The sequence below is a fragment of the Triticum urartu genome, chromosome 4 (assembly GCF_003073215.2).
Source record: "Triticum urartu cultivar G1812 chromosome 4, Tu2.1, whole genome shotgun sequence".
Taxonomy (NCBI): Eukaryota; Viridiplantae; Streptophyta; class Magnoliopsida; order Poales; family Poaceae; genus Triticum; species Triticum urartu.
The window spans coordinates 614597980-614619798 of NC_053025.1; the positions used below are offsets into that span (position 1 = coordinate 614597980).

Sequence of the window (21819 nt, forward strand, 5' to 3'; positions counted from 1 at the left end):
GAAAATACACATCCGATGGAGACGGCCTACAGCTTGTTTGCAATTTTTTAGAATTCTCAAATTCCAAAAGGAAAAAAAGATATGATCAAATTTCAGTTTTTTTTAAAAAAATTGGTTAAATCTGGTCAAACTACTTATTCAAGAAGTATTAATGTTACTACATAATTATTCAAGAATATTAGTGTTACTAAATAATGTTTTCAATTTTTTGAATTTTGGTCAAATCTGGTCAAACTATGGTCAAACTGTGGTCAAACTATGGTCAAATTTATTCAACAAATATTAGTGTTACTAAATAATTACTATTTTTTAGAATAATAGTTTCAAACTCAAACAGTGAAATGTGTGACTTCATGCTCAAGCTAAACTCCTGAGGGTTAATAGGATTGACATCTTACTATTGTTAGGAAAACAACAAGTGCAGACTTGGAAACGAAGGAGAATAGAACACGAAAGTTAAGCGTGCTCGGGCTGGAGTAGTGAGAGGGATGGGTGACCGGTCGGGAAGTTAGATGATTTGGAATGAGTGATCCACACTTGAGCAGTTAAGAGAGGTAATTAGAGACTAAATCATCAAATAATTCAGAAAAATTAAAAATCAAAAAAATAATAATCAAAATTTTTTTCCAAAATTTTCAAAAAAAACTTAAAAAAACCTTTATCGTAACACCAACCGGTACTAAAGGTCCCCCATACCAGAGCGCGAGCTCACGCCACGTGGTGGCACTTTAGCGCCGGTTCGTGCCGAACCGGTACTAAAGGGAGGGGTCTTTAGTGCCCACCCTTTAGTGCCGGTTATGGAACCAGCACTGAAGGCCCTTACGAACCAGTTTTAAATCTCCGTTTTCTACTAGTGGATATAGAGGAACAAGCTATTCTTTTTTGAAATTTTGTTGACCAAGGGAAGTTGTACTTGCATAAATTGTTTGCATCGCTCCTATTATTACCAATCAAGGTGAAGTGGATAACGACCATGCTTATATAGCATTTGCCGATTGCTGGATCTCTAGGTCGGAGGAGGGAGACAGGAAGAAGATAATGCCGATGCACATTAATAGAGGGCAAAGGACTATAGGACCGGAATGGCAGTAGTGCAATGTATACACTACTACAGAATTATACTTTCGTTTAACCCCTCCACCGATGGGCTTAAATTTATGACCCTGATAAGTGTCATATATGTAGCCCGAAGCAATTCTGTCCTGATCTTTTTTTCATCGCAATTTTAGTTACCCGAAGGTGGCAACTTTTAGTCGTGAAGCATGGAACTTTTTATTTGTTTTTTTTTTCGGATATAAAAGGCAAATTGCTATATGAGCGATGCTACCAATCCCCGTACTATTTTTTTAGGCTTTATTATAGTATAAATCCAATCCATGTACTGACATGCCTAATCGTGGCCCATCACTGGTTTTCAGTGGCCCAAAAGAAAACCCTAATTACCCAAAACAAATCCCTAATACTGCTCTATAAATTGCCCCTACCCCCCGTGATTCCCTTCACAGCCGCCACACCGCCGCTCTTCCCCTACAATCTATCCCTCCCCCTCCTCCTCAACACAACTGCAGCTCGACTCCGTCCCGGCTTGCTCCCTTTGGCGGCCGTTGAGACGAGATCTCCCCATACCACATAGCGGCAGCTCGGCTCCGTGCACGCGTATGGGGAGATCTTGCCTCAACAGCCGCTCCGTGTGAGCTTTACGTTTACGTATGATGATGCTTTTGGTCCTTTCCTGCATCGCTTGTTGGTAACGCGCTCTCCTCTACTAGTTGATCTTTCATGAGAGGTAGCCTTCTTCAGTCCATCTGAGAGTTCATTGCTGGGATTAATGCTTTCAAACAATGAGGTCAGTGATGCAATTTCTTGGGCATTGACATCAATTTTTAATTACATGCACGTCTTCATCGGCAGGTTCGGGCGCGCCAGTAGGCGGTGTTCAGATGATCCTGTGACCTGTCGCAGTTCACGTGAGTCCTAGTTGCCGAGATTGTCATCGTGTGTGTTGGTGTTACTTTGGTCCCTAGAGAGATCAGGACCATTGTTATTGTTTGCGTGAAGATAGCTCCAAAATTACTCCGTCATGCTTTGTGTACTGGGGCACGTTTTCCTGTAGTACCTCTTTCCGATCTGATGTAATCACTTTGTACTGTTGTTTCTAGGAGTTAGAGATCCCTTTTTGTTTATATGTTTTCTCTATAGCTGAGAGAGTTTTGTAAGCATTTGAGGTTCGTGACAAAGATGAGACCACCATTGAACACCCGGCCTGCCATCATGCGAGTTAAAATCAGAAAGCCGCCTTGAAAAATAATGAGATGGTAAAGAGTGGCGTTTATATGCCCGGGGAGAACATACAAACTTCTCTTAACTTGGAGAGAGATCTCGATTTTGGGATTTGTGTGTAATTTAATGGGAAGGAAAGACCCAATTTTGAAAGAGAATTGATTCTCCAGACCCGATTTGTGGCCAATTAGAATTAAATAGACAGGTACGGTTGGCCAATTGTAGAATTAATTAATAAATGGGAGAGAGGGATTTGTGATACAATCATAAATTGATAACCTTTGATTAAATTGGTAATTTTATACGACATGATGAAATTAAAAGGATAATAACTACTGTTCCAATCTCAGAATCAAAAACTGGTCTTCAGTCTAGCAAATTATCATTCGTCCATGTCACTATCATTGTTTTCAACCGACATTAGATGGCTCAGATCTGCAGGCAAAGAGGTAAAATCACCGTTCTCCACGCCCCTCGCACTCACCAGCTTGCGGTCCTAGTTTTGCATATATTGTACTTATAGTTTTGCTAAACCACATCTAGATGTGCTCTAAGTATTGTACATCTAAGTCTTATGACATTGACTTCATGTTAAGATTCATGCTAGCAAAATAGATCATTGATTGTAGTTTTGTCATTGCCACACACACACACACACACACACACACACATATATATATATATATATATATAATGCCTACCAAGACGAAAACCATTGATGCCACCAAAATATTGCAACTATTTTTTTTACATGAAGCTAGATTAAATGCAATCTTACTTGTTGTTCCCTGCTGCAAGCTTAGCAGATGGTGTGTGCGTATCCATGAATTTCTATATTAATATGAATGAATTGTCCAGCTTTTGTGTATACATAGGACTTCACAGCCATGTCAGCATACCTACATGGTCAGATTGCTTAGTAATATACTTAGTTGATGAATTGTAATCTTTTCTTGCAGTTTGCTCCTGCAATCATTAGCGAGAGCTAGCAAACATCATAGGCCAGGATCCATCTGTGCCCACAATCATGTCATGTTGTTGGTACGATTCGTATGAACTTCCTCTTTACACTTATAGGAGTTTAAATGCAATTGTTTCCTTACTTAAGACTTAGTCGAGCTCTACGCTGTCAAAGCTTCTCAAAATATGAAAATAGACACCAAGATCATAGGGTCGCCCTTGATAAATTTATTGGTAAAACATAATTATATTACATTGGTATGAAAACAGGTTCACCTTCCATGTTCCATACCAGTCATATCATCAGAAAAAGCTTCTCAACTTATGGCACAAATCCACTTTTAATGCAGCTTGCTATAGGGCCTGTTTCACTGTGTGGGACTGCTTCGCTCCTTAAAATTCAGCTCCTCTCTAGAAAACGCAAGCCAAACGGGGCAGCTTCACGATATGCCGCTCCGCAAAAAAGATACAACTCCTTGTTTTTTGTGAAGGTCTACAAGGGGTGCTCCAAAAAACTCTAGAAGCCCGAGTTGGGAGAAATTATCCAACACTGTCACAGGTAAGTGGATACCCCTTTGTTTTCCCCCACTCAACCAATCTAATAGATCCTTTCCCCGAAATTTCCCATTCTTGAAGCTGGAGCTAGATGAAAGCCAAACATTCTCTTCGATAGAGCTGCAACTTCTATATGAAACTGATCCAAAGTGGATTTGGTTAAGTGAAACTGATTTTGATGGAGCGGAGTAGTCTCAAACAAGCCCTAGAGGTGAGGAAATATTTGATAGTCACTAACAAACTATTTCGTGTGTACTAACTTGAGCAATGAAGCATTTGCAGGCATCTCAAAGCAATGACATGTTGTGCCTTACAGCTTTCGGCCACACAAATAGTGAGAGCTTTGTTCTCATCCATCGAATTAAAGTTCCAATTCAATTTCAAATAATTATGACATCTCCAGTTAGATTAATTGCTCCCGGTGATATAGAAAATATTCAAACAAGGTATCACTCATGGATCTGCATACTTATTTAATTCATCGGCGAGTGTTTTACTACAAAATTTTGTTTTGCAGGAACTCTAGTACAAAAAGAAAGAATTGACTTCACTGAAGATGTAACATTATTCTAGTTAGCAGGCAAATTATTACATTCTTCTATATATTTATTAAAGAAAATTAAAATACATACAAAATTTGACATTAATTATATTCTCACTATTTGTAATCAACACCAATATAAATTACTTTCACCAATTATGACTATCTACATGTATCAAAATTTTCTGTTGATCTCTCACTTTACATTTTTACGCAGCACTAGAAACAGCAAGAACGCGGGAAACCTTCCATGGTAAGTGGAGTAACGCCAATATAAAAAAAATATCAAGATACTATGCATCACATAAATCTAAAACTTGTACCCAGCTCTTAGGAAATAACTTTCTGAATTAACCAACTAACCTTACTATCCAGTTACTGCCTTCCTAATGGTGCTAAACAAAATTTGCAGCATGTAGGGCAGCATTAGGTTTTTCTAAATAGAAGATACATGCTTCAATGCTTTCCATGCCGGTTCCCAGATTGTAACTCAGAAACATTATCATGCTACTTTTGTGTGTTCTTAGGGGTACAAAACTGCATAATGTCATCATGTGTGAGTACATATATTTGCGTGAGATTTGTTGATATAATCTACACAACTTCTGGATATTTGTCTAAAGTTTCTCATCCTACCATGGTGTGAATGTTTGGTCTGAATGGATTGCTAATTATTTATGATTCGTGTTTTGGTAGTAGATTGTGTAGTTTCATGGACAAATTCATGCTTCTGTTAACCATTTTGGATCTTTGTTTTTACTTTACTCGCAAAATGCAGTGTCGTTGCTTTGTGATACGAAATCTAAGATAATCTTTGAAGAGTTATATCAGTTTTATCTTTCTCAAAGTGTCTATATACTTTCTCAAAGTGTTCATTGTTGAAAGGAAATGGTATAACAGGTGTGTGAACGTGTTCAGTTTGCCCGTCACATTTGCTTTGTGTGCCATCATGTGAATTTTTTGCATTTCCAGGGTGACACTGTGAAGCCTGAATGCTTTCAATATGTTAGGTAATTAAGTCTAATCAGTTGGTGGATGAGATTATCCACTAATAAATTTTGAATCACTGCATATTTGTGAAACACATCGTACTATTTCAATTTATTTTCTTCTTCCATATGTTGATGTTACTCCAAACTGCTAGAAAGTACCGCAACAACGCGCAGAGCATCATCTAGCATTAGCAATTACCCCTTATGTTATGAAATACTTGTAGCTTAGAGTTGTCTAAAAAAATATTAAATTTGTAGAAAATGTATCAACTCTACAACACTAAACTAGATCCATTATAATATAATATATACTTGATATTATAGAAATAGCAATGTTGTCTATGAAGTTGATCGAACTTAAGAGAAGTTTTATTTAGAACAAACATAGAATTTCAACTGTTAAATGGAGGGGTAGTTCCGGATGCATGAATGCTTGAAGAAAAGGGAGAAGTGCGTGATTGACCAATGCATCTTAACTACAACAATAATCTCCTCAGGCGTCATATGCACATCTCCTTAGGCGCATATGCACGAGGACGGAGGGAGTAGCGTTTTTTGTATAGCGAAACATAGGGCACCATGCTTGCGCATACCAATTTCATTGATTTTTGGTACACATGAATCTTCTTTCCCGTTGCAATGCATGACATATGTGATAGTAAACACTAAAGTCATCTAGAGCATTCTAGCCCTTCCCGTAAAATTATTCTAAAAAACTTATTTTCTTCATTAACACTATCTATCCTGACTGACCTCATCCTCACCATGAGGCAGCTCGCCCGCACCTCCTTCGATAGCTACAGCATGTGACCTGCCCCGCACCGAGATCCATCCATAGATCATCCACCTTGTGGCCGTCTCCACCTAGTCATGCCAGAGAGAAGGAGGTCAACAAAGGACCAGAACTATAGTAAGAAGGCTCAAACAGCAGCAAGAAGTATATATAGCCAAAAAATTCGAATGCGAGAGAGGGAAGTATTGTGTGCGAGAGAGCAACCATCCTCATGACTGTTTTTTGGCCTAGTCATCCTCACAACTAAGTCTCACTGATCAATTTTGTTGTTAGATGCAAGTGATATTCAAATCAGTATGATTTGTTACTCACCGGCATCTAGTCGTCTCACGGTTGGTTCCAAACCATGAAGGTTGCAAGTAGGCAATTGGTGTGTTGAATTATGCCCCACCTATTAAAAGTGACTAGGCAGAACCAGAGAAGGGGGGGAGGGACTCTGCATAACCTAATCGAACAAGAAGGGGAACAACGACGATGATGAGCTTGTAGTTTGCGAGGGGCCAATGACCGAGAGGTTGCTGCAGGAAGGGTATCAAGGTTGTGTGGCGGGGGTCGGGCAACGATGACCAATGGGTGGGGGCACGCATGGTAGTGAGGTCACGCAAGCATCGCCGTTGTTAGGTGGCTTTCCTTTTCCACAAATGATTTTTGGAAAGTTTTAAAAAAAATATTATTGCAAAAAATAAGTTCATGAACTCTAATAAATGTTTAGAAAGTTTTTGAAGTTCAGGAAAAAGCATCCCGTGTTTTATAAAATATACAAAAAAATAAAAATACACATGTGAAAATTCCATGATTTTTGAAATATTTCATGATTTTTTAAACATCATGAATTTTTAAATATTCAAATGAATATGAATATATTCATGCTTTAAAAGTTATACGTGTGTTAGAAAGGAGCCAAAAAAGGACGAGTAGAGAAAAGGAATCCAGCGCAACCAGTAGAGAAATAACCAAAAGGCTGAAATAAAAACTGGTGGACGCAACAACCAGCCACGCTGCTTGGCCTGGCCCATCACGCGCAATAATAGGAAATTGCTAAAATTTTGAATAGGAATATTCGAGAGCAAAAAGTTACTTTGGAGGACGGGTGCATTGGAGCCATATATTTGAAATAGTTCCCAAATGCTTTTTTAAGGTTTCATAAAATTTTGAAAACAAATCAACATGTTTATATGGATGTGTATTACACATACGCAAATCTTGATGCTGAAATAAGTAACCATGTGAGTTATACAAAAAAGACAAAATCATGATTTTCGAAAGATGAACAGTGCATGCATTATTCACTATTTGGAAATCCCCATTTTGTCATTTTTGTATAGCTTACATGTTTACTTATTTCATCACCAAACTTTACACATGTGTAATATACATCCATATGATCACGTAGAATTATTTTCGGAATTTTTTGAAACTTTAAATGTGATTTGTAAAGTATTTAAAATAAGGTCCTCCAATGCACCCGGGATCCAAAAATCCACTCTCTTTGCGAGAGCAACTAGTTGATGAGTGCTCCTTCGGAAGCCTCCTAACGATCGCTTGTGAAGCGCGCTCTCAGCCACCGTTACGTATCGCATTTTGGACGCTTCCTCCGAAATTTCTATTTATCTTTTCGCACGGGTATTCGGCTTTTATCTGGTTTTTTCAGCTTTCCGGTTTCCACCGGTTTTCCTAAGCTTTTCGACAAAAAAAATCCGGGAAAAAATTGGTGAATAAACGTGTTTTATTTACGTGCCCTCAATGTGGAACAAAGTTTAAAAATAAGGGCAACATCAACAACGTATATGCACTGCAGGTTGTGGTTCCAAATAATGATGTTGAAAGGGTTGGGTTTTTTCTTCACTTGATCTGTGTATTTTGTTTGGCCATGAACTGAACATGTCTACAACATCTTGCAGGGAAAAGGCCGAGTCCCTTGAGGAAGCTGTAAGTAATTCTTTATGCCATCTGCGAGCTTCTAGTGGAGTAAAAACAAGATTCTTTTCTCGTGCTTGCTTGTATTGTTAGCTTCCTGCTAAAATCTCTACTACTTAAAAAGAATGCAAGGTTCCCATTTCACCTCTCTTTCGTCCTACCTTACTTATATACCACCAACTCTGTCCTTCTCTTCTTTGATTTTTTCCTCCCATCCCTAATTTTTCTCCCATCCATTCTCCCTAGAATAAAATCAATTGTCTCATATTTTATTAACTTGCTAAAATAAAAACATATTTTGTTTGGTAAGTCATTAAATTCTTACCGAATAAGTGCCTAACAATAAAATGACAGGTAAATCATGATGATTGCATACAAAATGCTGAAATCTGAGATGGGCTCTAGGCCCATATTGCAATTTCTGAAAAATCTCTAAGGGCCCATGTGGGTTATATGGCACTAGGTGTGGTGGGAAGTTTAGTCCCACCCCGGAAGTGGAAGGAGAGTTGGAGTGGTTTATAAGGGTTTCTCTTCTACATGCTATTGGAGCTTGAGAAGAGAAGAGGCCCTCGCGCACCCCTCCTCCGCCGCCTCGTCACGACGCGCTGCGGGTTGCGGGATTGAGCCGAGCCGAGCCGAGCTCACACCTACGCGCTTATTTTTGCCAGTCACTAACGGAGAGTTTTCTGACAGCTATAAGTATGCGGTGTCTCCTAACCCTAGCCGCAATGAACAGATCACATCTGCTCACGCGCACGCCCACCGTCGTTCCTTTGCTGCTGCTGCTGCCGGTGACTCCATCCCGTCCGCCGCGTACACGGTCGACAGGAGAGCAGGTCTCCGAAACCACGCCCTTCTGGTTCCTGTACGGGGTGAGGGGCGAATAGGTTTCTGGGCAGCGATTACGCGACTGCTCGCTTCCGATCGTCTACTTCCTCTACGTCCGTGTCGCCTTCATCATCACCATGTCCACCGCCGCCGACCGTGCCGCCGCCGAGAAAGCTGAAGCCGACAAGAAGGCCGCCGAGGACGCCGCTGCTGCCACCAAAGCCGCGGCCTCTGCGTGGCCTACTGGAGGGTATAACTCGTTTATCCCGCTCCTGATTATTTTCATATTAGCAGTACTAGCAGTATGTGTAGATTTGTCTACTGTTTGCTTAGTACGTGCATGTTTAGATCAGAGTCAGTACGTCATCAACTTAGTCAATGCCATGCTAGTGATTTACTCATGGATTAATTTAATCGAGAAATTGCCTATTTACTCAACAATCCAAAAACCTATTATGTGTAGGAATTTCTCGGCAAGTGGCTTTGCCGCTGCACTGAAACCGGATAAGTTTACCGGTACATACTTCAAGCGTTGGCAGACTAAGACCACGTTATGGCTCACGGCTATGAACGTGTTCTGGGTCACCGGTGTCTCCACGGGAACGATTGCTCCTGAACAGGAGAAAGGCGTTCAAGGAGGCTACCGTTGTGTTTCTCGGAGCAGTTCTTAGCGTGATCGGAGATAAACTGGTCGACGCATATTGACATGTGCATGTCGCCAAGGACTTGTGGGAGGCGCTCGAATCTAAATTCGGGGCCGCCGATGCAGGGAGGGAGATGTATATTATAGAGCAGTTCCACGATTATAAGATGGTTGAAAACCGTCCTGTATTGGAGCAGGCTCATGAGATAATATGCAGTGTTAAGGAACTTGAGCTTCTCAAGTGCGAGTTACCGGGCAAGTTTGTCGCGGGGTGCATAATCGGTAAGCTCCCTAATTCCTGAAGGAACTTTGCCACCACTCTGAAACATCAGAGGCGTGAATTCTCTGTGGAGGATGTCATTGGCCATCTGAGTGTTGAGCAGAATTCGAGGGCAAAAGACTCGCACGGAAAAGGGGCCGAAGGGACTTCTGTTGCCAACATGGTGAACCAGAAGAACTTCAACTCCCACAAGCCCAAGGGAAAGAACGGTGTCCAACCAATACCGACTTTAAGAAGAAGGGTAAGAAGACCTTCAAGAAGAACAAGAAGGACGAGGCTGCTTTACTTGTGGTTCGGTTGAACATTGGGCCAACAAGTGCCCAAACAAGTACAAGAAGTCAGGACAGGACTCCAAGTCTGTCAACATGATTGTGGGCAACAATGAGAATGGTGCATCTGGGTACGGTAATTTATTTACTGTTTTTCAGTGTTTCAACCTAACGATTGGTGGGTGGACACAGGTGCAGGTGTTCATGTGTGTGCTGACATTTCATTGTTCACTTCTTACCAGGTCACAGGTCACGGGTCCGTATTGATGGGGAATGGCGCGAGTGCTTCTGTTCATGGTGTTGGCACGGTCGATCTGAAGTTTACTTCGGGAAGGATCGTGCAGCTGAAGAACGTGCAGCATGTCCCCGCCATCAAGAAGAACCTCGTTAGTGGCTCCCTTCTATGTAGAGAAGGGTTTAAGTTGGTTTTCGAGTCTAATAAAGTTTGTTACAAAATATGGACTCTTTGTTGGAAAAGGTTATGAGAGCGGAGGGATGTTCCGTTTCCCTCGCAGATTTTTGTAATAAAGTCGTGAACCATATTCATTCGAATGTTAATGAATCTGAAGTTTGGCATTCACGTCTTTGTCACATTAGTTTTGGTGTTATGACGCGGCTAGCCAAGTTGGATTTAATCCCGAGTTTCACTTTAGCCAAAGGTTCTAAGTGCCTTTCATGTGTGCAAGCTAAGCAACCTCGCAAGCCTCATAAGGCCGCGGAGGAGAGACACCTGGCACCATTAGAACTCATACATTCTGATCTTTGCGAGATGAATGGTGTGTTGACTAAAGGTGGAAAGAGAATACTTCATGACATTGATAGATGATTCCACTAGATATTGCTATGTGTATCTGTTAAAACTAAAGATGAGGCTCTACACTACTTTAAAATCTATAAGGCAGAAGTTGAAAATCAACTTGAAAAGAAAATTAAACGAGTCCGGTCTGATCGTGGTGGAGAGTACTTCTCGAGTGAGTTTGATTCCTTCTGTGCGGAACACGGCATTATTCATGAGAGGACGCCTCCCTATTCACCCCAGTCAAACGGGGTTGCCGAGCGGAAAAACCGTACTCTAACTGATTTGGTTAACGCCATGTTAGATACATCGGGTTTATCCAAGGCATGGTGGGGGGAGGCTATATTGACGGCATGTCATGTCCTGAATAAAGTTCCGACAAAGGATAGTGAGATCACTCCTTATGAGAAATGGGCAAAGAGAAGGACGACACTCTCGTACCTGCGCACTTGGGGCTGTTTGGCGAAAGTCAACGTGCCGATCCCCAAAAAGCGTAAGCTTGGACATAAGACCGTGGACTGCATTAATTTGGGCTACGCTAAGAACAGCGTTGGCTATAGATTTCTAGTAGTGAAATCTGAGGTATCTGACCAGAAGATCGGTACAATTATGGAGTCTAAGGATGCTACATTCTTTGAGGATATTTTTCCTATGAGAGATATGCAAAGCACTTCTAGACAGGAATCTGAGGAGACTCCTGAACCTGCCATCCCTATGGAATATTATGAACAAACACATGATGAAAATCCTCAGGAGGATGACGAGGAAACCCTTGGTAGGGGCAAGAGACAAAGGACTGCAAAGACCTTTGGTGATGATTTCTTCGTGTACCTCGTGGATGATACTCCCACTTCTATTTCAGAAGCGTATGCCTCTCCAGAAGCTGACTACTGGAAGGATGCGGTCCGTAGCGAGATGGATTCCATCATGGCTAACGGGACATGGGAGATCACTGACCGTCCCTATGGTTGCAAACCACTGGGATGTAAGTGGGTGTTCAAAAAGAAGCTTAGGCCCGATGGTATGATTGAAAAGTACAAGGCTAGGCTTGTGGCCAAGGGCTATGACCAGCAAGAAGAGGAAGATTTCTTTGATACTTATTCACCTGTGGCTAGACTGACCACCATTCGAGTATTACTCTCGTTGGCGGCCTCACATGGTCTTCTCGTCCATCAGATGGATGTTAAGACGGCTTTTCTAAATGGAGAGCTAAAGGAGGAAATCTACATGCAACAGCCTGATGGCTTTGTGATAGATGGTCAGGAAAGAAAGGTGTGTAGGTTGATAAAATCTTTATATGGCCTGAAACAAGCACCTAAGCAATGGCATGATAAGTTTAATACAACTCTGACATCTGTTGGTTTCGTTGTTAATGAGGCTGACAAATGTGTATACTATCGCCATGGTGGGGGCGAAGGAGTTATACTGTGCTTGTATGTTGATGACATACTGATATTCGGAACAAACCTCAAAGTCATTGAGGAGGTCAAATCGTTTCTATCTCAGAACTTTGAGATGAAAGACCTTGGTGTGGCTGATGTTATCTTGAACATCAAGCTACTGAGAGATAATGAGGGTGGGATCACACTTCTGCAATCCCATTACGTTGAGAAGGTGTTGAGTCGTTTTGGATATTCGGACTGCACACCATCTCAAACACCATATGATCCTAGCGTATTGATTCGAAAGTCCAAAGGCATGGCTAAAGATCAATTGAGATACTCTCAAATCATTGGTTCACTGATGTACCTAGCGAGCGCAATGAGGCCTGACATCGCGTTTGCTGTGAGCAAACTGAGCCGGTTTGTTTCCAAACCGGGTGATGTACATTGGCATGCTGTTGAGAGAGTTATGCGCTATCTGAAAGGTACTATGAACTATGGACTTCACTATACCGGATACCCGTCGGTACTTGAAGGGTATAGTGATGCGAATTGGACCTCTGATGTTGATGAGATGAAGGCCACAACTGGGTATATGTTTACTCTTGGAGGTGGCGCTGTTTCCTGGAAGTCTTGCAAGCAAACGATCTTAACGAGATCGACAATGGAAGCAGAATTAACGGCATTAGACACATCTGGTGTTGAAGCGAGATGGCTTCGAGATCTTTTGATGGACTTGCCATTGGTTCATAAACCTGTTCCGGCTATCCTTATGAACTGTGATAATCAGACTGTCATCACCAAGGTGAAGAGTTCAAAGGACGACATGAAGTCCACCAAACACATAAGAATGAGATTAAAAGCTGTTAGAAAATTAAGAAACTCCGGAGTGATAGCGTTGGACTATGTCCATACGGCTAAGAATCTGGCAGATCCCTTTACAAAAGGGCTATCACGTGTTGTGATAGATAATGCATCGAGGGAGATGGGTATGAGACCCACATGAGTTGCCATGGTGGTAACCCAAACTATGTGATCGGAGATCCCGTGAACTAGGACCTGGGAAAACAAGCCAGTGGTGAACTGAGGAGAGTAACTATACTAACCCACTCCGTTGGAGATGCAATACTCTCGATACTGTATGGTAGGATGACTACGGTCTCAATGTGTTCCAAAGCTTATAAAAGCAAGATGCTATCCTACAGAGCGATCTTTGGAGGAACACACCTATATGAGCCCGACTGCTGGTCACAGTCTATGAGATTGGGGTGATCTCTAGTAAGCTCATGAATAGGCCAGGAGTGTGACTTATATGCTCCACCCGAGGGGTCAGCCTTCGGCAGCCTAGTACTAGTAAGACATGTAGTGAAACTTCTTTACGCCAAACTGACAATTCAAGGGATAGTCCATTGTTCAGTTGTGAAGGAGTGTAGCCACTTGTTCTAGGTGAAGTTCAACCTTAACAGGTCTTTACTGAAACACTGGTATATCGAAACAGCAATTGGAACAGAGGACACAATGGGCCCTCGAGATCTGGTGGGGGATTGCTGAAATCTGAGATGGGCTCTAGGCCCATATTGCAATTTCTGAAAAATCTCTAAGGGCCCATGTGGGCTATATGGCACTAGGTGTGGTGGGAAGTTTAGTCCCACCCCGGAAGTGGAAGGAGAGTTGGAATGGTTTATAAGGGTTTCTCTTCTACATGCTATTGGAGCTTGAGAAGAGAAGAGGCCCTCGCGCACTCCTCCTCCGCCGCCCGCCACTCGCCACGCCACGCCTCGTCACGACGCGCGGGGTTGCGGGATTGAGCCGAGCCGAGCTCACACCTACGCGCTTATTTTTGCCAGTCACTAACGGAGAGTTTTCTGACAGCTGGCCACGATCTGAGACGTCGGATCGTGGGCTGTCACGGACTCGGACGTGGGTCGAGCCCACGTCTCTCCACGCGGCTGCGCCTATAAGTATGCGGTGTCTCCTAACCCTAGCCGCCACGAACAGATCACATCTGCTCACGCGCACGCCCACCGTCGTTCCTTTGCTGTTGCTGCCACCGGTGACTCCATCTCGTCCGCCGCGTACACGGTCGACGGGAGAGCAGGTCTCCGAAACCATGCCCTTCTGGTTCCCGTACGGGGTGAGGGGCGAATAGATTTTTGGGCAGCGATTACGCGACTGCTCGCTTCCGATCGTCTACTTCCTCTACGTCCGCGTCGCCTTCATCATCACCATGTCCACCGACGCCGACCGTGCCGCCGCCGAGAAAGCTGAAGCCGACAAGAAGGCCGCCGAGGACGCCGCTGCTGCCACCAAAGCCGCGGCCTCTGCGTGGCCTACTGGAGGGTATAACTCGTTTATCCCGCTCCTGATTATTTTCATATTAGCAGTACTATCAGTATGTGTAGATTTGTCTACTGTTTGCTTAGTACGTGCATGTTTAGATCAGAGTCAGTACGTCATCAACTTAGTCAATGCCATGCTAGTGATTTACTCATGGATTAATTTAATCGAGAAATTGCCTATTTACTCAACACAAAAAACTTGCTAAGATTTTAGCGCATCAATATAATAATAGACGCGCAGTCACGAGCTAACTACTAGAATGTTTGTACTTCCCGTTCCAACGCACGGGCAATTGTCTAGTGAAGTTAAAAATGATTTCACAGACAGATAAGAACTACTCCCTCCATTCCTAAATATAAGTCCTTTTGGAGATTCCACTACAAACTAAATACAGATGTATATAGATATATATATTTTTGAAACGTCACCGGGGGGGGGGGGGGGGGGGGGCAGAAAAGACTGCCCACCCGAATTTTCATATAACCAGCTCAAAAAAGCCAGCTATACAAGGGTAATGAGAGAGAGAGAGAGAGAGAGAGAGGTGTAGGGGGGGGGGTCCAAACACCTTATAAACCCCACTGGGGGACTAAGAACCAAAGAATCTACAGCAAGGCAGCAAAACACTGCACCCATGATTCTAAGATAGTTTTACAGATAGTGCGGGAGCATCTTCATCTCCAGAGGGAGACATCGGCAGTTATAGAGTGTAGATTCACTCATTTTGCTTTGTATGTAGTCCATAATGGAATCTCTAAACAAACATATATTTAGGAACAGAAGGAGTACTATTTGCAAGCCATTATTAGCATATAACAAATCAGATGGGATTTCGCAAAAAAAAGTTCAAAAATAAGATGGGACAAAATCAGCCTACCTATTTTTAACTTCCTATATTATGTTTGAATGATTTTCCTATACTATGAGAAAGGAGGATGAGCCATGTTTGTTGATTGCTACTTATGATTCCCTACTGAAAATGATGAAATAGATCTTCCTTACTAGTAAGATGTGTTCGTGTTTTGTATAAATTTCTCTCTTTAGTTTCTGCTTATAGAGGATCGAAGAATAGAAATACTGATTATGGTTTATGTGCTTATTTCTCTGGTTATTGTAGATGATGTGTCCTTAGTTTGACAGGCGTTGAAGAGTTCAGGCAATTTCTAACCAATTTGTGTGAGTCACTCCTATATATACCAGCAAGGATGTCTAAAACAGTTTGCCTAATTCACATCTAGATTTTTTTAAGTATGTCACATCCAAGCTCCCATAAATAACCAAAAAAAACTGAAACAAAAATAAAATAAACCACAAACAAGTGGACATTATGTCACATCTAGATGTGTCCTACACAGACCCTTTCTAAAAACCAATTTGTTCCGGAAATAGATACAACAGATCAAGCATGATTCATTTGAAAAAATCAATCATTTATTCATGCACTACGAATCTAAGGCATAATGAGACAAAGAGAGAGGGAAATATTAAAAAAATGAGTCCCAACTTTTCTTTAACCAGGTACCTGCAAACTTTACATTTTGTTGTTCTTGTTGTAGTAGTTGGTAGCACACATACAGAGTACACTTGGATGTGGCACCAAACCAAGCAACTGCCAAAGGGATACAAGCTATTTCCCAGGGAGATGAGATCAACGAGCATGTCAGCATATATTAAGCCGCGGCGACGGAGTGCCGGCTCAGCGGACAAGCGGGTACCAGGCGAGACATCATCCCCGGCAAATATCACAAGTGCTTCGTGCGCCTGCACGGCGACCTGGTCTTGAGCTACCGGCTGCGTGAGGTGGGAGGGCCCAAATGGCCCAGGCACCTGCACGAGGACGCTCCTAAGAAATTCGACAAACTCTTCGAGCTCTTCAATCCGGAAGCCTTCTTCCAGAGCTACGTGGCCTGCCGCGACGCCATCCACCAGATGCTCGCGCAGACGCCGCTCGTCGGCGAGTTCGACCTCGCCCCCGACAACTGGGACGACTTCCTGCCCCACGATCTGGCCACGCTCATCGTGGGCGTGGCTCGGCGCGACGCCGATGAACAGGGGGGCGTCGCCCTTCGCTACAACGTCCACGTGGACCTCACCATCTGGGTCAAGATCGTCTACAGCGAGCCCAAGGCGCTGCTCCTTGCCTGTAACCAGCGTGCCGCGCTGACACGGTGCCTGTTCGCGGCGACGCCGAGCGACTGCTGTGTGTGCATGGAGGATTTCGCGGCGGCGATAGACGGCGACACCACCGTGAGGCTGCCGTGCTCCCACGCCTTCCACCGCGCCTGCATTTTGCCGTGGTTTTACAAGGCGTCCACATGCCTAAAGTGTCGCCATGGCTTGTCCATGTACCTTGATGCCGCCACCGACACACCAATGGGGAACTTCCCCGGCCTCCCCAAACCTTCCTGATCGACCGACCCACCCCCCCAATCCCAATGGGGGAGTTCCTTCCAAGGATCAACAATATATTATATATAATCGTACTCCCGTTGTTCTATTCTGGTTGTATTCCTTGTGGTTGTGGGCATGTCCAAGGATGATCTTTCCTGCAGAGATTGTTAAAACAGTGTTGTAACAATGGTACATATGCGAAATGATTTCTAGTTCAGAGTAACAGCATCTGCATATCACATTGCCCATTTTATTGTTTGCTAGTTAGTGCCCTCAATGTGGAAGAAGGTTTAAAAATAAGGGCAACATCAATGTATATGCACTGCAGGTTGTGGTTCCAAATAATAATCTTGAAAAGGTTGGGTTTGTCTCTTCACCTTTTACATTTTGTTTGGCCATGAACTGAGCATGTCTACAACATCTTGCAGGGAAAAGGTGGAATCCCTTGAGGAAGCTGGAAGTTATTCTTTATGCCATCTGGGTGCTTCTAGCGGAGTAAAAACAATATTCTTTTCTCGTGCTTGTTTGTATTTGCTAACTTCCTGCTAAAATGAAGTTAAAAATGATTTCACAGACAGATAAGAACTACTATTTGTGAGCCATTATTAGCAGAATATAACAAATGAGATGGGACAAAATCAGCTCTCCTTCTCAGTCATGAATGTGCAAATGGATTATTTCCTCAGCCCACCCATTTTTAAATTCCTATATTTTGTTTCAATGATTTTCCTATATTATATCGCATCCCAGGAGAAAGGAGGCTGGATATTGTTTGTTGGTTGCTGCCTATGATTCTCAGGCAGCCTACTGAAAATGATGAAATAGATCTTCCTTACTAACAAGATGTGTTCCCGTTTATATAAATTTCTGTCTTTAGTTTATGCTTATAGAAGATCGAAGAAAATAAATATAGATTATGGTTCATGTCCTTATTTCTCTAGTTCATGTAGATGATGTGCCCTTAGCTTGACGGGTGTTGAAGAGTTCCATATGTGCACTGGAGTAGACCCCCGCATTAAGTCTCCCATTAAATCCTTAGCCTTCTGGTGGGCATTTTTGCCTTCTGGTCTTGGTTCCTTCACATAGTGCTTTGTGCTGTAAATGATAAACTAGACAATGATAGCGTGCGTTGCCGCGCCCGACCATTTTTATAATATAATAAATGAAGTTCCATAATACTTGATGATTGAATTGGAAAATAGTACTATGCAATAGTGACACAATTTTCCATCTCAATTTTGTATTCATCATTGGACATTGTGAGAACAAAAGAAGAGACACTACTTATCAGGTACATATTTATCTTTCCGGGTACTCCTTTTGATCCATATTACTTGTCTTAGATTTGTCTAGAATCCGTCTTAGATTTGTCTAGAATAAGGATTCTAGACAAATCTAAGACAAGTAATATGGATCGGAGGGAGTGCCATATTTTATCAACATGAACAACGGGCAAGAAAAGAAAGAAAGAAATTAATGTATGTTCTCATAAGAGGCATGCAATATAATCCATGAACAATAAAAGTAGGTGTTAACTAAATCCATGCGCACGGGAAATCAATATCTCAAGGGCGCAGCTAGCTCTCATCAAGATGAGGATTAACTAAATCTCATCTAACTCCTACACCATATGAGAGTTAACAAATCAGATATATCAACCTCGCGTTCCAACTGGCAAACAAAAAATGGATAGAACATTATCACCTCGAGCTTATGCTCTTACATTTGATATGAGTTTGCACATAGGTAAGCAAAGCACAAAATAAGGGGTAATCTAATCAAAGTCCATCAGTTTGCTAGCAGAAAATAGAATATAGTGGAAGAGTTTTGCATCTTTCATTCGCATCACATCCAGATACATGCAATTTTGCAGCCACTGATATAAATAATCAAGACATGTGGATTTGCGAAAAAGAAAGCTATAGAAGTAGATACCTCAAGGAAAGGAGATGGAGGTAGTTCAAGTTAAGTAGAAGGCTGCTGGATCTAGCCACGTGACTGACAATGCAGATCTACGGTAAGCGTCACAAAACTGAAATATGTCCATGCTTACACAAACCACCGTGCCGTGCTCCCACATCTTCCACCTCGGCTGCATTTTGCCATGGTTTTACAAGGCGTCCACGTGCCCAAAGTGTCGCCATGGCTCAGCCAAGTACCTTGTTGCCTCCACCGACACACCAATGGGGAAGTTCCCCGGCCTCCCCAAACCTTCCTGATCGGCCGACACCCCCACCCCCCCCCCCCCCCCCCCCTGGTGGGGGAGTTCCTTCCAAGGATCAACAATTATATATAATCATACTCCCGTTGTTCTACTCAATAGTTGCATTCCTTGTGGGCATATCCAAGGATGGTCTTTCCTGGAGAGATTGCTAAAGAAGTGTGGTAACAACGGTACATATGCAAAATGGTTTTTATTTAGTTTGGAGTTGGAGTAACAGCATCTGCATATCACATTGCCCAGTTTATTGTTTGCTAGTGCCCTCAATGTGGAAGAAGGTTTACAAATATGGGCACCATCAATGTATATGCACTGCAGGTTGTGGTTCCAAATAATGATCTTGAAAAGGTTGGGTTTGTCCCTTCACTTGGTACATTTTGTTTGGCCATGAACTGAGCATCTCTACAACATCTTGCAGGGAAAAGGTCGAATCCCTTAAGGAAGCTGTAAGTAATTCTTTATGCCATCTGTGAGCTTCTAGTGGAGTAAAAACAATTTTCTTTTCTCGTGCTTGTTTGTATTGCTAACTTCCTTCTAACATGAAGTTAAAATGATTTCACAGACAGATATGAACTACTATTTGCGAGCCATTATTAGTATATAACAAATGAGATGGGACAAAATCAGCTCTCCTTCTCAGGCGTGAATGTGCAAATGGATTATTTCCTCAGCCCACCTATTTTTAAATTCCTATATTTTGTTTGAATGATTTTCCTATATTATATCCAATCCAAGGAGAAAGGAGGCTGAATGTTGTTTGTTGGTTGCTGCCTATGATTCTCAGGCAGCCTACTGAAAATGATGCAATAGATCTTCCTTACTAACAAAATGTGTTCCCGTTTATATAAATTTCTGTCTTTAGTTTCTGCTTATAGAAACTAAATATAAATTATGGTTTATGTGCTTATTTCTCTGATTCATGTAGATGATGTGTGCAGAACCATAGTATTCCAAAACCTCAGTATTTTAATGTGTGGGCAATAAATACTTTAGTTTGTAAAAAACATAGTTTTTTCAGTTTTGGTAAAACTGTGGAGGTGTTTGGCAAACGAAACTACTCGGCGCACGACACTTCCTACCTGATTCTCGCACGACACATGATCCAGCAGCTGTGGTACACTTTATCTTATGCATGCACGGTTCGATCGATAGCACCGTCTGAAAATCGTGCGCCAAGTGTCGTCCATATAGCGCTTTTTTTAGCAAATGGCAGTTTTATTAAGTTTCTCTGATTTTGACCAATTGTTCTGTCGTTGCATGGATAATCTTGACCATACCTAAAGTTGAACCTAATTCAGCTGCACTCACGGCCGGATCAACTCGTTCTAACGGCCGCCGTATGCATGCTGGGCATGAGCACGTTCTATAGCTACTAGATGCTAGTATACATTGTCGAGTTATCGCTTGTGATCCATCAAAGACGGAGCATTGTGACATGCACGGAAGGTGCAGCTCGCGCGACTCAGAGAGACCAATGAGCCAGCGTTTCTCAGTTTTAAAAAAAGAGGTTCTGGCCTCTTCTTTAAATACAACAAAAATACCACAGTTTTAGAGATACTATGGTTTTTTAGGGCATTTCCAGCCGCGCCCCAAGAAGGCCCCCCAGGCGTCTTTTCGTCCGCCGGCGTAAAAAAATCGGCCCAGTCGTGCCCCCAATAGCCCAGTTTTCGCCGGCTCGGGCCGAAATTGGCGCCGGCGGACCCAACCCGAATCCGGCGCGCTGGGGTCGCTCAGGGGCGCCGGGGGAATCGTTTTTGGCGCGAAGAGCCACGGGCCCGCCGCGTCAGCGACTCTACCCTCTTCTCGCCCCTTCGTCGTCCTCATCGCCTCATTTCCCGCGGCGAATCAATGCCAAAGCTGCCGCGCCGATCAGCCTCCATTGATGCCTCACGGGCGGCGCAGTGAAGGCCGGGCGGCGCGTCCCTCGGCGCCACGCAATCACGCCACGCGTAACGCGCCGGCCAAGCCTACCACGCGGCGCCTCCGCCTACAAAAGCCGACTGCAAGCGTGCCGGAGAGGCTCACCCCGATCATCCACCGACGACGCGCTCATTTCTCCCCCTTTCCTCCTCTCGCCGTCACCAGTTGAGAAAGCATGGCCGAGCGTTTCCCAGGCGACGGCGCGGCGGCGAACGGATTCGGGCGCCGTCATCTGCACGAGGACGAGGCTCGCCTCCTTTTCGAGGCCGAGTACCCGGTCCCGCCGGACATGCGGGTGCCTGGGGCTTGGAGGATCAGCGCCGCCGGCGTGCCGGTGCCGCCACCACCCACCGGGGCGACGCGGCGTGCGGAGATCGCACGCATCCGCGCGTCCCTGCCGCGGGCGGCAAGGGAGGGGCCACGATACGTCCCCGACAGCCCGCTCTAGGAGCCCTACTTCCGCCGCCGTCACGCCGAGCAGCTCGACGCCACCAACGGCGTCGTGCCCTCCGGCAGGCTCAACTCCAATGGCCGGCGCCGGTGGTAGGGCGTGCCCGGCCGCACGTTGGAGGCCGTCCTCGAGTACATCGAGGGTGCCAACACGCTGCGCCTCGAGTATCCCGCTCCCCCATCCTTCTCACGCCGCCGGGGAAGCTCCTGGAGGCCGAGGCGCATGGAGACCGGGGCGTCCTCCTCCTCGTCCGGCGGCTCTCT

The 21819-nt window shown here is 43.7% G+C and overlaps 1 pseudogene; it reads left to right on the top strand.

The window, feature by feature from the left end:
• LOC125555012 overlaps window positions 1–9811 on the top strand; it is a 41093-nt pseudogene extending 31282 nt beyond the window's left edge.
• Window positions 9812–21819: the final 12008 nt, after the last annotated feature.